At 40.5% G+C, this 16,910-nt stretch overlaps 1 pseudogene across 1 annotated transcript; it reads right to left on the minus strand.

The window, feature by feature from the left end:
- Positions 1-2,629: 2,629 nt before the first annotated feature.
- On the minus strand, positions 2,630-10,549 carry LOC146365878 (uncharacterized; annotated as a pseudogene). Its single transcript, XR_014798541.1, has 5 exons — positions 10,295-10,549; positions 6,261-6,884; positions 4,920-5,250; positions 4,633-4,837; positions 2,630-4,560 (listed from the first exon to the last, which is right to left on the minus strand). The product of XR_014798541.1 is annotated as an uncharacterized LOC146365878 (transcript).
- Positions 10,550-16,910: the final 6,361 nt, after the last annotated feature.

Consider the following 16,910-nt stretch of genomic DNA (forward strand, 5'->3'; position numbering starts at 1 on the left):
GTAAAGATGTGTCACCAGGGTGCAGGGGAGGCATCCCCCCCTCTGTCCCCTTCTGGCTGCCTGTGCCTCAATTTTATCCCACAACTTAGACATTCACATTACTCACACTCTCATAACACATACATATAGGATCTTGGGGGTGGGCATGCTACACGGAATCCAAAAGACCATCAGGGTGTACACCTCACCCCTGGCGTCGTTGCCCACCTCTCAATTTTAAATACACATAGACATTGAGGGCTAGCAGGAGGGGTTATGCGCTTACCTGCTGCTCTCTGGCAGGTAGCTCCATGCCCTCCTGGGTTTTAAAGGCACCTTAGAACACACATGCATCAACACTACATATGAACGGGCGGAGGGAGGTTTGGAGTCTTCACACACCCCTGTTCTCTGCGGCCTGCTGGAGTGGGGGGCTAGGAGGAGAAGTTGGCCGTCCGACTGGGGTCTGCAATGTGGGGCCTCCCTGCTGCTGCGGAGTCGGGGCGGTCTGCTTCTCTCCACCGCAGGGAAAAGGGTAACACCACCTGGGTCTGGGTGCAGTTCCCCCCCCCCAGGGGCAAGGGTACCTAGACCCGGGGCTTAGAGTACGCTTGGGGAGTGTGATTGTATGTACAGTTTCTCTCTATGTCTATCTCCACGTTGGGTGAGTGTTGAGTAATTGCATATGAGAGCATGAGGGTGGGAATGGATGTTTGTATCTGTGTGTGCCTGTTTGTCTGTGTCCATATGTCAGGTTGGGTATCAGACGCCACCTCTCTGGGTACATCCCAGGTCCTCCAAGGTATGGAGGCCTATCTTCCCCCACCACTTCCCCTACCGGTGTCAGACGCCCTCAGACATCGGTGCGTTGGTGGTTCTTTGTGTCCGGGGATGGGTGTCCAGGTACACACCGGCTCACTCCTTGGTGGCTGCTTATCGGGGCCTGGAGCCTGGGGCTCGCTCGGGCCACTTCGGGGGTGGGGTGCCCTCGGCCTCTCGGCCTGGGGCTCGGTCCCGCTGGCACAGCTGGCTGCCAGCGGAGCTCACGGGCACGTCACTGCAACCCCCCCTGGCTTCTGCTCCGCGGCTGCTGAGTGAGCCCTCATCTGGGACTCTCCTCAGCTCTTTCTGGGACAGTGGCGCGGCTGCCCCTCTGTTGGTCTTCCTTGGTCTCTTGTGTTCTGGGGGCCTCTGGATGTCTGGAGTCTTGATCTCCTCCATACCTGCTTCATGCCCTGGAGGACGGGGCTGTGGCTCCCCACACCCTCTAGCAGATCATTACATGAAGGAACCTTTTAAAAACAAGCGCGTCCATGCTCACAGGTGTACACACGGGTGCTCACACACACAAACTACACCCTTTTTGGCTCCTACCTCAAAGCACACTGTGCGCTGTCGATCTTATGTGCTGCACAATAATGTTTAATATTTAGTATTTACTGTTATATTCCCATATATCATCGTGATGTTGTTTATTCTATTGCTCTCGTTTTCTTCTGCTTGTTTTCTTTTTTCATTCTCAACAGGTGAAATTAAAAAACCAAAAAAAACCAAAAAACCAATAACATGTAATATTTAGTATCTACTGTTATCTACTGTTAGCTAGTTTATTGTAATGGTGTTGTTTTTATTATGTTGCTCGTTGTTGTTTGTTTTCTCTTCTGGTTTTTTATCTCCATACAGATGATCCAGGTGTTTTGTTTTTCTTTTTTTTTCTTCCCCCCTTTCTCACCATCTCTTCTCCCCTCTATTTTCTTTCTCTCCCTCTCCTTCTTTCATTCTTTCTCCCTGTCCTATCACCCAGTCATGTCTGTCCCGTCTTTAAAAAACGAAAATAAAATAAATACATAATTATAATAAAGGTCAGTCAAATGGACCAATATGGCAAGGCCATGATGATCCACTTGGCATCTTTCTTGGCCTTCAGACAACAATTCTGATGGCTAAAGATCCAAACGGGACAGGCAAAAAAACAAAATAAAAAAACAAAAACCCAACAACTGTTTTTTAACTGACTACAAGATATCAAGATGTTAGCATTTTAACCCAGTTTGTTGTTTGTACAAGAAGAATGCAATTTGAAAGTCTGCGGCTATGAAACCAGTCAGGAAGTGGCATTCAACATCCTTTTTATCGCATGCATTACTTTACTGCATTAGTCAAGCTTGTGCCTGTCATGATGTTCTTGTTCCCATTGTTTTTCTTGTGCTCCCTGGTGTGTGCTTATCCTCTGCATGCATTTATTTTCATCATGTCTTTGTAGTTTCTGATGCTTGACAAGCAAGCTTGCGTTTCTCTGGAAGGCATCTCCATCTCTCAGCAATCTCACACACACTACTGTGGCCACAAAATTCACTAGATGCTTTTGCTCTATTTTTGAGTTTCCCACTATCACTCTCTGCCGACTAACAAAGAAATGATTACAAAATGTTATTCAACTTTTTGCATTGTGGCGACAAAAATCATATTTATCCTGATCTGTGAAAGCAATGACACACCTTCTGCCTGCCTAATCTGGACACGCAAAAATAACGCATCACAATCACCTCCAGTCTGCAATCAGTGTGGACTTTCTGTGGTGGGGAGTGTTGCTTTGTTTGGTCATAGAGTCTAAACAGCAGTAAAATAACATGCCTTTTTCCTGACACAGTAAAAAGACCAGTGTTTAATTTAATTTAACAAGTTCACAGTTTTCATACTAAGCTTAGTTTTATATATATATATATATATATATATATATCACCATGTTTAAGACTAGGGTCAATCTTCTCATGTAACTCTCTGCAAGAACGCTAATAAGATTAGCTCACAATGTTTGAAAGCATTCCTGTAACATGTATATAAGTCAGTACAGTGCATGAAGCAAAGAACAGTGATATAAGAATGAAAAGAATGTCGTAAGAAACCAATCTGCGACTAGTATAACGAGGAAGTTTACCATGAGTTTGACAACAGAAGTTCTTAATTAAACAATCCAAGCATGTTTGTAACCTGTCTTTCAGGAAGGCAGCTTCCTATGGTACCCCAGGGCCTCTTCTATCACAACTTATGTAAATTATTTAAAGTGTTCATGTTCAAAGGTGGTGCACCTGGCCTGTTTCATGTTTCTCACTGCTCTCACATCATAATGACTATTTTGTTGTGGGGCGGATCTAGAGAAATTTTCTTAGGGTGGCCACCCTACACATATCCAGTTCTTACATCCTGTAATATGCATTATATGTGGTTAAAATAGATATAAAACATATATCCATAAAATATCTAAAATCTGAAATCACACACACACAAAACCCTGATAAAAACAGAGTACGGAAAAAGTTTACTGTAAAAACCACAAACACGTTTAGTGAATTATTTTCATAACCTGAAATGCAAATATAAAGTGTAAATTTTGAAAACCTGTGTACAAACTTTGTAAACAATTAAGTTAATACAACCATTTACCTAAAATTGCAACCACCACGAATACTAAAAACTAAAACTAAAAACTAAAATTAGTCGATATTGCTCTCTCTTTTGCCACCGCCACTCCCCCAAATTTTCCCTGTTCCTAAATCACCAAATCCCACGCGTTGTCATATCATTTTTATCGGTAGACATGATACACTATTCCACCAGTAGGAAAGAGTAGCATTTTTTTTCCTTTTTTGCGCTGTCCAAATGCCGTTTTACCGTTTCTTTTCACACAAAACGTGACGATAGTATTCTTTTTTTTTAATTTAATTAATTTTTTTTCTTATCATAACTCCGGTGATAGTGGCTTATCAATAAAACGTAAAAACTGGCATATAGTTTGAAGTCTGGACTTTCAACACAAGCCGAAATAGAGACCCTGATGCTAGAAGATGCGTGACTGCAGCTTGTAGCTATGTCAGCTTAAACTGGTCATGTGATTTGAAGGTGTGGCTGTCCGTCAACCCAGAGGGTTAATAACACTCGCCTTCATTCCAGTTCTAGAGTGGAGCAATCAACCACCTGTGTTGAAATCGGAAAATAGCCATTGTGTTGATTCAAAATGCTTATGATTGTGTGCTCTGGCACAATGCTACTGACAGCAAGAAATAAAACAGTTTGCTTTATGGGCTGAAACATTTTTTTAGTGATGCAGGGAGGTAATGCTATGCAATATATTCAGTTTTAGAATTTATATTTAATGTTACTTGTAGCCAGACTCAGAGTGTTAATGCTGGCTAATTTTAATATGCAGCATTGTGATAAGCAAAAATAGAGTGGACTTGGGATGGAAAGACATTATTTTAGGCTGGCACATGCCACCCCTGTAGGTCAGCCTGTGTTTTGTTGACCAGCTTTTTTCTCCTAAAACTTCAGTATTTGTGTTTCTGTCCATTATCTATCAGTTTTGCGTCTCTGATCTCAGCAGTTCTGCTCTCCGCAGCACCTTGATCACATTGGGGAGCAGTTTGTCTTTAAAGTCCCACAGTCGGGTGTCCACATGAAGCCGATCAAGTGGTGGATCGGTCGGAGTACTGATTGGCGAGTGAATGATCCGACAGACGTCTGGTGGAACCTTGAACTTTGTTGCAGACATCATAAGCACATCATGCACTGAGGTCTGCTGCACTGCTATGTAGGTGCATAAATACATGGACAATCACACAATGCCTCAGGGTTAAATGAATGCTAGTGCCGAACACTCAACCATTTTTCCCATTATAACCCACCTTGGCTGAACTATTAACTTGTGTGGATGGTAAATATTTCTGTTAGGCTCCTCTCTGTAGATATGCACCATAATATCAAAGCCTGGCACCCCATTCCATTGAGGCAGGGGTCCCCATTTACTTTGATTAAAAGTCTTCTTGGGATAGGTATGGTTCTCAATGAGAAATACTCCTGTCTGTAGAAGAACAGTTTAGGTTTGACAGGTGCAGGAAGGACATTTGAAAATAAATTTAGAAATGCTTAGAAAAAAATGTTACATTTGGATGCTGTTTTTGGAGCGTGTTCATCAAAGACATCAGATCTTTGTGCTTGTATGGCATTATAATCTCATCAATGTCATTCAACAGGACGTAGCGGGAACGCTCCATTGATCTGTAAATGCACTCATTAAGTGTGGTCAGCTGGCCAAAGTAGTGCACGTCTCCTCCGTGCTCTGAGTGAAGCCAGCCACGAGATGGATTCAGATGCTTGTCAATGGGCCAAGGAACCATTTCCACAAAGCCCTCCTGGCTATAATTCTGCAACAGGCGGTCGAGCTCTGGACCACAGCTGGTGTTATAGATCACCACTCTGTTCACACCCAGCAACCTGGGGCAAAGTAACAGGTTTAAAGGCTTACATTTATATATTTCATTAGTTTACTCATGCCTTTGTTATTTATTGCATTTAGCTTACAAAAATGCATTTATATCACACAGGGGAGTTAAGAAGTATACATATAACAAATAACTGGAAATGCAGAGCTTTTTTGTTTGAGACGACATTTGACTTTAAAGCCACAGAATGGCCAGTTAGGTTTAGGGGCCAGCTTCTAAAGGAAAACATTTACACAACATTATAAGGAAGTCTATATCCTGATACATGATACAGTATCTAAACCCTCCTTTATGGATGGTTTAGATACTGGTAGATTTAGGGGTTAGGATGTTTTGTGTGGCCTCAGTCAAACGTGGCCACATTTGGATAAAAAAGACAAACAAAAAAAAAAAACCCCAAAACAAAAATAAAGAAAGTTGTGCTGTCAGCGTTAATCTTGTTAAAATGACGTTAACGTCATACCCACATTAATGGGGCAAATCTCCATTAGCCAGGAGAGCCTGGACAGCGCTAATGTGTTAACAAGCTAACCACGCTAACACGTTGACACCGTGCAGCCCCACGCACGGGGTGAGCCGCGTTAACTGGCTAATGGAGATTTGCCCCATTAATGTGGGTATGGCGTTAACGTCATTTTAACAAGATTAACCCTGGCAGCACAAAAAGAAACAAAAAAAATTAAATAAAAAAAAAAACATGGGTGGGGAAAACTCCATCATTTTTATACAGTCTATGCTCCACACTTACATGTGCAGATGCACATTTAAATATCTATCAGCACCTGCTACATTTCGAAACTTCTAATACTGGAAATATTCACTTTGGTGAGAATGTCAAAGACTCTGAAAATCAGCGAGCCAACCTTATCCTCCGCTCTTGAATACAGAAGTAGAAACACCACTGAAGAAATCCAGAAGCTTTACAATTAACAGCAACCGTTACACAGAAGTTTTGCTGCATAGTTTTCACTCTGTAGCTTGTAGTGCTGTTACTGTACTCACCTGTACATTTCCAGAGTCTCTGCAAACTGGAGCACATTGTTTTAGTTGCCAAACAGACTAGAGATGCAGACTGGGAAGTCAAACTTCATGTTTTCTTCCTTTTGCCTGTCGCTCTTTTGGTTTCTTATAGGAAGCCAGGTAGAGTCAGATGCACTTTCTTTGTCTGGTGTAGTCAAGAGAGTGACATGTGTAGTGTTGCAGTTCTGAGGAATCTGACACATGACGTCCGTAGTGGCGAAGGGAAAGCCAAAGTGATCAGAATGTTGTAAAATTGTTGCTGGAGTGGTTTTACTTAAAACATTTGTGCAGCAAAAAACGCAGTGAAGGGGCTCTCTTAAATATGCCAATGATGCGTATATCCAAATCCTTCACTCTCTGGTCCACGTATGCTGACACCAGTAAGTGCTTGGTATTTTTGAGCGGGGTGATGGTCTGCTCAGATACTCCCAAGGAGCAAACACCCGGAGGCCCAGATGGTTTTGGGATGGATTTGTTGTTGTTGTTTGGCATATTCACATTGAATAGAAGAATGAAAATAATGCAACAATCAAGGGGAAAACCAGCTTCTTTTTGAGAGATTTTGTTGCATCCATCCAGCCAGCGCAGATGAAGCTAATTTCCAACCTGAGGAGAAGGTGTAGAATCACAATTACAAAGAGAAATGTAAAAATTCCTTAGAAATTTGCTTGCTGCGATGTTTGTGGAACATCAACAAACCTGTTTTCAAACTTTATATTTCATTTAAGTAGCCACTTTGATGTTGTAGGAGCCATTTTTGGGTTAATACCTTATATTGCCGCTAAAGGTCACCTTTTTTTGTTTTCGTATGGTTGGTTCATGTAAAGGTATTTAAGGTAGACGCACATAATCAACATCAGGTGTGTTGTTAACCGTAAGAAGGCACACAGTTTGTGTTATGTTAAAATAATGTTGAAATAAAGACCAAAAGGACAAGATAAGTACTGCTGGAGTCATTGGACTGTTTAATTAATTCATGCATACCAGTGACATCGCGTCACCCTCGTTAATAAACACCTCAGTGGCTTCAAGGGTAGGCTTAACTTCTACAGATGTCTTTACTGAAATATTCTTGACAGATGTAAAGACCCAAACTCCAGGTTCATTTTATGTAATAACTGAATCCTGCCTGATTGTTCTCCTATTTAAAAAAAGGCCTTAAGAAAGCTCACTTGTGTCCCAGGATACTAGTCAATGTCAACCACTGTACTATTGAGAGCATTCTCACCAACGGCATATCAGTGTAGTACAACAATTTTACCACAGATGGTTAAATAACACTAAACCAGATGGTAAAAAAAATTGCCCAATGTATCACTGGCACTCATTTGGCCAGCACAGCCCACTGAATGGTCATTAATCAATGGGCTTTGATTAGTGGTAGTTGATCAATGGTCATGACAATTTGCATATTAATGATCAAGGAACTGACCTCACAGCTTATTGTTCATTCAGTGGACTAGTTTCAGTCATTGTGCAAATGTACTGTTTATAAGGTTGGGGAAACCTGCAGTCAGCTGAGACTAAAGAAGTCACTTGGATGAGTGACGATTCTCCCACTGAAAACACTACGTCCAGATCAACAGAATCAACCTTTTGGGATATACTTACCTGGATGATTGAGCATGCATCAAGATACCCATTTCTTTATTTGCAAGTTCACCATATAATTGATTTGGCAGATTTTTACACAAATGTTAACTTTTTTACAAAACATGTAAACCACAACATTATAGAGCTAAAGAGTGTCCTCGAAGAAAGAAAGAAAAAACGTAAATCCTATTAAACAAGTTAGTTTAAGAAAATGGAATATGACCTGATATTGTTTGACTTATTGAGTTCTTTTGCAGCACCAAATATCAATAAGATTCACTTTAACTTCCATTTTGAATCCCCCTTCAGTTTTCTGTAGACAACCCATACTAGACGCCCCTTTACAAAATCAAGGGACCCTGTGGTAGAACTTGACCTAAGTGGCTAAAGAAGGGCAAGAGACAGATCCTGTCCAGTGTAGTGAGTGATTTATTTACCATTTTTGTGACCAAACAATATTGACAAAAATAAATAAGAAACTCAACTCCATAGTTAACTCAGTTCAACTAAACATAACTGAACTTAAATCAACAGCAATTAAGCTCACATGCATTCAGCTACACTGACCTGCTCCTTTCTCCTCAAACACCTGCATTCTTCTGCTTAAATAGTCCACTTAACCAAACAATCTCACCCCTGGACTATTCCATTAGGTAGGTAAGGTAACATTTCCCTACTCAATTCTATACTGCTACTCCTTCTAAGCAATAAAAGCTATGCTGTGTAATCAATACATATTACAACGATACATTCATTTCTTTATAAACACTCTAAAATCAGCTTTGTTAAATTACAAGGATTCTCCCCCTTGTTCACCTGGTCTCTTCCTGTGACCTCAGATTAACCAGGAAGCTATAAATACAGGAAGTGAAACTACATTTCCGCCTTTTGTTCCTGGAAGGCGGGTAGGTAAGGTGAATTCAAACTACACAGATTAACAGTTGAAATAAATAACACAGTAACTTACTTAACAAACTTGTCAGAATTGATTTAAACCAAGATGTTATGTTATATAATCTGTAAAAGTGCAAAACATAAACAAACCCGGGATAGTACATGTTTGCCTATTACAGAATACATATTTGATATGGCTAAATCAAAACAAGAATTTTAACTAAAAATATCAGGCTTTTAACTCTGGACAAAAGGTTTTCTCACCCACTTTCTCACAGACCCCAAAGGGTAAAATGTGTGTCATGCCTGTGCCCACACACCCCCTGAGTTCGCCCACATCTGTGTGCCTGCACAGGTATGTTTGGTATTTAAAATAAGGAAATACCAAAAAAGGAGATTTGAAAACAACATACACTGTTGTTTAGTTTGCTTGACAAAAAAGGTGTTTTTTGATAAAAACAGCTTTATCCCAAACAACCCCCCCCCCCAAAAAAACCAAACAAACAAACAAACAAAAAACTTAATAACACTTAATAACACTATGAGGTGTGCTCTGGCCTCTACATAGGACACATGCATTGTAGAAGAGCCACCTCAAAAAGACAAGACTCAGCTGTACACCTGCATTTAATTGGAAATAAATTGTCACCCAGATACAGATACACCCAGATACAGATACACCTCCAAACATCTGGTTCTTATCTATATATGACACCCCCAGGTCCACAAGCCATTTGTTCTCATTTCTGTGCCCCACACTCCCTTCCCTTTTTTTAATTATTTCACTTCTTATTAGTACATGGCCCAAGAGTTGCCGCCAGTCCACTCTGAGGCCTTCCCCAAACCGTAGCTCAATTCATGTTTAAGCCTTTTGCCTTTATCGATAAAAACACTGTCAAATCTAAAATGAGGACGTGGGCCCAGCTAGCGAAACAACAATGGCCACTGAGTTTTGTCCTTACAGTTTATCCTCAGACAAAAAATGATTAATCCTGAGGGCAAAACATTCAAACCAGTCTGACAAAGAACCAAAAACAGTTGCATCCTTATCCCCAGGTTATGATGCCACAAGAGCAATGCCTTATCTTTTTTCCCACATTATGACTAAGATGATCAACAGCGACCCTCAGGACCAGTAGCGGTTTTAGATACGGGCGACACGGGCGGTTGCCCGGGGCGGCATCGTGGTGGGGGGCGGCAGCACGGGCATCGGCAAAAAAATAAAAAAAAATGCTCGTACTCATGCTGCCCCGACGTCAGCCAGCGCATATTGGGAATGGCATAGGCACCGATTGGTTTTCTATCGCCCATTTGCTGGGAGTAAGGGCAAAGACTGTGCAGTGAAAATAAAGTGTTAAACAGTAAAGAGGGGGTCGAATAGAGATTTAAGTGGTATCGACTCGGAAATAGATCCAGTTTAAAGCATCGAATTAAGGCAATGAGTAGAAACTTGGCTCTAACAGAAATCGGACATGCATTATAAGCCCGTTTGTATTAGTTTTAATACTCCATTGAAATATAATATTTACCGTTAATTACCTCGAGGAAGCGGTGTAGTCAGGGCGTTCCTCCTGCTATTGTCCGAGAGACGACAGATGCATCTCCGTTTATTTCCTACTGCGCCTAGTAACTGATTTTACTACCTCGCCCGCAACGCGTAGACTGGAAACCCCCCCCCCCCAGAAAGAATGGCTTGTGGTGTTCTGTGTATCATGTCGCACTCGTTTCCTTCGCGATATATTTTCAGGCAGTAACGCTACGCTGAGAGACTTCGAAACTACTTTCATTTTACACGAATATTTTATATTTTGCTCCACACTTCTGGGTAGATTTTGATGACGTTTATAATATATTTGAGTGGATTCTAGTGCTTTTAAATTGTGTCAGTCCATTGTAACTGTGTTCTCATAGTGCAGTGCATTACAAAAATGTCATTTTACATATCTGTGGTAAGATTTTGAACTGTTTTGAACAGATCTGCAGAAGTCAGGCAAGGATCATATTATATAACTGAACGTTTAAAAAAAACAAAAATCCACTCAAATCACATAATCATGTGCATAATATTCCTATTTTTCAACTGTAACTGTGGTTTTGTAACAGGAGGTACAATAACTTTCCCTTGGAAACACTATTGGCTGTGAAAATGCAGTGTGAATGCTGTGTAGTGGAATCTGCTGAAAGCAGCCGAAGAAGTAGAAATAGCTGCTGAAAAGAGGTGAAGAAACTGAAAATTCTGCTAAAAAGAGGTGAAGAAGCTCAAATTTGTGCTGAAAAGAGGTGAAAAAGCTGAACTTTGCAAAAAAACAGATGTGGAAAAAAATGAAAATTTTATCCGCTGGTCATTCGACATGACAAATTACTTCTGAAGTCTTAATTCAGCTCAAGATGCTGTAGATTCCCGTCAGTAACACTTTCGGTCCACTAGTAGTTCTATTAATCTGCGCTCTTACTCTTACTCTTTACTCTTGAACCGTAACCGGATGTAAGTCCCAAAAAACTGAATACAGTTTCAAAGCAAATGAGTTCATTTTCAAAATATAAAATTCAATTTCAATTTAGTCATGATCATTTTCAAACCAATAAATTGAATTTCAAATTAGGCTAATTCATATTCAGTTTTTAAAAGCATTTATTCAAGTTACAATTCAGATTCAATCCGAGCAATTCAAATTCAAATTTAAGTTATTCAAATTCAGTTTCTGATGGCACAGATTTCTGCCCATAACCTGGTCCTATTCATCAAAATGGGCCAAAAATGACATAAAGAGCTTAATGTTTCAAAAAGTATAAAAGCTATGAGCACCAACAGATATAGCACGCATCTGCAGAAGGAGCAGAACAATTTAAAGTTGAATGGTGAAAATCAGCGAGTGATGGGAGAAGGGAGCCGGAGATCGACAGACGGATTGGGGCTGCAGCTGCAGTAATGCGGACGCTGCACCGGTCCGTCGTGGTGAAGAGGGAGCTGAGTGTAAAAGCGAAGCTCTCAATTTACCGGTCGATCTACGTCCCTACCCTCACCTATGGCCACGAGCTGTGGGTAGTGACCGAAAGAACGAGATCGCGGATACAAGCGGCAGAAATGAGCTTCCTCCGAAGGGTGGCTGGCCTCTCCCTTAGAGATAGGGTGAGAAGTTCGGCCATCCGGGAGGGGCTCAGAGTAGAGCCGCTGCTGCTCCACATCGAAAGGAGCCAGCTGAGGTGCATCTGACAAGGATGCCTCCTGGGCGCCTCCTGGGTAAGGTGTTCCGGGCATGTCCCACCGGGAGGAGGCCCCGGGGCAGACCCAGGACACGCTGGAGAGATTATATCTCTCGGCTGGCCTGGGAACGCCTTGGTGTTCCCCTGGATAAGCTGGAGGAGGTGGCTGGGGAGAGGGAGGTCTGGGCCTCTCTGCTTAGGTTGCTGCCCCCACGACCCGGCCTCAGATAAAGCGGATGAAGATGGATGGATGGTGAAAATCAGATGAAAACTGAGGGAGTAGTTAACCAGCATAGTTGAGGCTTTGCAAATGAGTGTGTGTTGGTCCATCATGTATGTGCTTTGCTATAGAAGTCAGCAGTCTTACTCTACCTGGCAATTCATACAGCGCCAGTTCACAGCAACAGTCACTTCAGTGTGCTTTATATTGTAAGGTAAAGACCTTACATCAATATAGAGAAAATCCCAGCAATTACATGACCCCCTACTTGGTGGCACTGGAAAGGAAAAATTCCCTATTTGTCCAATGAGTAAATACAAAGAATATAAAAGGAAATGGAAAAACTCTAACATAAACCTATATTGAGAAACAGTACTAGAAATACTAGAAAGCGAAGCCACAAGAGAATGTCCCCTGTCAGAGTGTTAGACTCCAAAGGGAGACTCGGACAAATACACAGGCAGGCGATTAATGGAAGGTGGAAACACACAGGAACACAAGAACTGAATAGCAGGAAATTAGTGGTTGAACCTGTCTGGCTTTATTTGGCTTCATGGTTGAATAAAGCTGGGTATCATCTAATTAACAATGAAAATGTATGTTATACCTTCTAATAATACTGACTAAAGGGATGATGTATAATGCAAATATAACTGGTTTAAGCACCAAACCCTGTGGAACTCCAAAATTAAAGTACGAAGAAGAGTTTATGAAGAAGTTTATGAATAAGACTACTATTTCAATGAACAAACTGGAAGCAATGAGATAAATATTATTAAAATTATCTACAGTATGCTCTGCTCAGTATAGGAAAATGATATGGTCAGTGTTGCACTGAGGTCTAGCAGCACAAGCAGTGAGAGGCTCACCACTGTCAGAGGGCATAACAAGAACATAATCAGTGTCACTTAATTTCTCCTGGACAGTGTAGTGCCCACAGAACTTTGCCTGGAGAGAAGATCCAGGAACAAGTAGGAGAGTCAAAACTGGAACCAAACTGGATTTGTGTTTATGTTTCTAGATTATTTTATCCATGTCTTACTTGAATGAATACATGGATTAGCAGAAATGTATGTCTCCTCTTTCCATCTGTTCAATGTATGAATGCTAACCAAGCTAGCCAACTGTACTCACTTGCTGGATTTAATAATAATAAAAAAAAAAAAAAAACATAAAATAAACTAACAACCAAACTGCAAAGTCCAGAAATCAGTGGAGGATGGCATCTTTTATATGCAGTATGTGTAAAGTTTCACACACCGTATTCGAAGCATGGGTACAAGAGGAGTAATATGCCTGCACTTTTTTTCCCCCACACCCCCTCCCCACCACCCTGCTCGTCCATGTGAGTGCGTGTACAGGTGTACTGGCTTTGCACGTGCATGTGAGTTCAGGGGTCATGCAAGTTCATAAGTGTTTAATTTGCGTTTTATTTAATGAAACCATTTAGTGTTTTAATTAAACTGTTTTTAAGGATTGTATAGGTCTCAGCGCTCTGTTATTTACACATAGGTGATTTAATTTAACTAGTTTAGGAGCATTTCACTTTTCTTTAGTGCTCTGAAAGACACAGGGCCTAGTAGTTTTTAAAGTACCACAAATAACAGGTATCCCTTTAGAAATAAACTTTTCTTGTGATACTTCCAAAAAACACATATTCACACCTAGCCACACTGTATCAACCCCCAATGTTCCTTTAATGAAATTAGCCCTATAATTATCTACTAGTCACAAACACACTGCAACAGTAAGACTCAATGATTACACATAGATGATTTAACTGCTTTAGGGGCATTTTACATTCTTTTGCGCTCTGAAAGAGACAGAGGCTACTAGTTTTTAAATAGAGCACCACAAACAACATGTATTCCTTTAGAAATAAACTTTTCTTGTGATGCTTCTAAAACCACATATTCACACCTAGCCACACTAGCACTGTATCGACCCCCTATAATTATCTAGTAGCCACACTCTGTAACAGTAAGACTCGATGATTAGACAGAGGGGGTTACAGGTAGGGCCCCAACAGTCAGCAAAACAAGTCATAAAACAATAAAGGTTGTTTCCTTAAGAAGAGCATCTGAGGACACACACCCTAACGTTCACATAGAAAGGTGCATACCCCTAACTGTACCTCTATAGTTTCCACCTTTTTCTTTACAACCTGCTCTTTATCTCTGCATGTCAGAGGTCAGCTGAAACAAAGTCCACTTATATAAAATCACCCCATCAGACACGGTATTTTCCTCAGCACTTCACAACTGCCGCAAGGTATATTGTTTTAACTTTTTTTGTCGGACCCCAGACACAGTGGTGTGAGGTAGTTAGCACACAATTTGGCCATGTAGAAAGCATCGTTTGTTTGGAACGCATCATCACTGTTCATAAGAGTTTAATTTAATCAAACCTCATTTTACAGATCTACATCCTCATCACTAGCCGATTCATCATTTTTATTTAAATATCTGAATTTTCGGAATGGTGATCCAAGCGGGACACAGAGGCTGCTAGTTTTAATGCACCAGAATGCCACAAATATAAATAAAAGCTTGACTATCCCGAGAGCCTAGCCGCAGCGACACCTTTCTTTCACACAGATGCCTGGATGTGCGTTGGAGCCGACTTTGCTACCCGCACAGTGCGTTTCTGACAGTCGGCATTCGTTTATGCAACAGAGAAAAACAACAATACAGCGTGTTTCTCTGCTCCAAGACATCCGCGGTCCTTTCACACGGTAAGCATGTCTGTTATACCCAGCGCATAAATGTCTGTATGTCAGTGCTGATTATTCAAACACTGTTTAAAATGTGACACGTGTTTTCAAAAAACATTTCCTCTAAATTTGCAAAGTTACTGATTTAAAAAAATATATTTTTGAATTTGTAGTTGGATGTCACAGATATGAGAGACTCTTGAGCATATTTATATAGCTAAATTCAGAATGGTATAACCGTGCTAAATAAAAGATGCCCAAGCACCAATGCACTCTAATGCAAGCCTCTGAGCTGTATGTTGATAAGTGCATGAAGTATACCTCCACCTCTACAGCTGAAAACAGTCTGTATCCATACTTGGAGGATCTGCTGAATTGTTTTTAATGTGGCACTTTTTTGACGAAGTGCAGATGATGAAATCCTCTTTAGTGGAGAAAGTGTCCTTAAGCTATTGCTGCTCATACTTACTGAGTTCCCTAGCTACTTCTTTACTATGTCAGTAAACTTTTTGAAAAGGAAGGTGTTGTAGATTTAAAGAAACATCTTAATTGAAGCAAAGGCAAAAAATTGGAATGAATTTTATGTGACTGTTCATATTAAATCCAACAACAAGTGAAAATCCAAAACCCGCTTCTCTCCTTTGTATTAATGATCTCCCCCTCCCTCTCTCTCTCCCCCCTCTGTGTGTGTGTGTGTGTGTGTGTGTGCGCGCTCGCAGAAGGAAGGTCATGGCAGGAGCTTTTCCAATCTTTTTTTTTTTTTTTTTTTTTTTTTTTTTACAAGAAGTGTAGCTCATACAATGGTATAAATGTATTCTTTGCGATACTTTATAAATATGAAACTCTAAAGATTTTGAGTTCATGCGCATTGTGAAACAAGAATCTAAATATTTGTGTCACAAAGATTTCTATAAAAACATGTTGTTTATGGGGATAATGTGACAAATCTTTTGTGTCCCTATTAATGATCAATGGTAATTGAAGAGGAAGCTTGAACCCTGGCTCTGGACATTTTCATGACAAGTGACAGCGCAGACATTTGCTAACGCGAAAGCATGTTTTATCATCATAAACACTGTGATGTGAAGCATCGTTAAAGTGTCACTTCAGTAATGTTGACTCATGTTTTTTAATAGATGACTTTAAAACACTAAACTCTAATTTCAGTGGTTTATTTTAAGTTTACAGACTATAACATGTGGTAAGACGATGAGTTTTACTTCTCACAGGCCGTGTTATGTGTATCTATTTATCATGTATGCTACTTTGCTCTGTGGACTGTAAAATGTTTCATTGTGTTCATGAAATAAACCAGACTTTCACTGTCTGCATCTTTTACTGTTTTTCTGTTTGTGTTCACTCCAAGTTGACATATTTGGCCCACATAAAGTACCATGGCCATCACACTGTCATTTAGAATTGTTTAAATAACTCGTGTCTTAAGTCATTCCATCACAAAGAAAATAAAAAAAAGCCACATGGTTCACTTTTATATCACAAAATGTTAGAAATATAAGTCGTTCATAACAACCTGAAAGGTTGGGAGTTTAAAATGCAAACCAATGGAAGCAGAAGTAGAAGACTATAATGTCACAGAGCACACGGTGTCTATTATTGTGTAAACATTTATAAATAAGAGCTTAATAAAGACGCTTCATTTCTTAAGAAATATGCAGATGGAGTGATCTTTATCAAAAGTGGAAGTTACATCTGTGGCTAAACCATTGTACCCAAAAACTTTAAAAATCTACTGTGTGTGAGGCTGTGTAAGTAAAGCTTGCCCTTCACACCTGCGTGTAACAAACCATCTGTTGGGGGTTGTGGATTTGTTACCTTAGCATTGTGAAAGTGGGGAAACATGCTTCTGGCTGTGCATAAGATTTCTGCTTACAACGTAGAATTCTCAGTTCTAAATGAAATTCAGATGTTTTTTTTAAGTATGGCTAATGTATTATTTGACCTCTAAGGCATACACACACACACACACACACACACACACACACACACA

The sequence above is a fragment of the Perissodus microlepis genome, chromosome 19 (genome assembly GCF_051167445.1).
Source record: "Perissodus microlepis isolate ML-2025 ecotype Zambia chromosome 19, ASM5116744v1, whole genome shotgun sequence".
NCBI lineage: Eukaryota > Metazoa > Chordata > Actinopteri > Cichliformes > Cichlidae > Perissodus > Perissodus microlepis.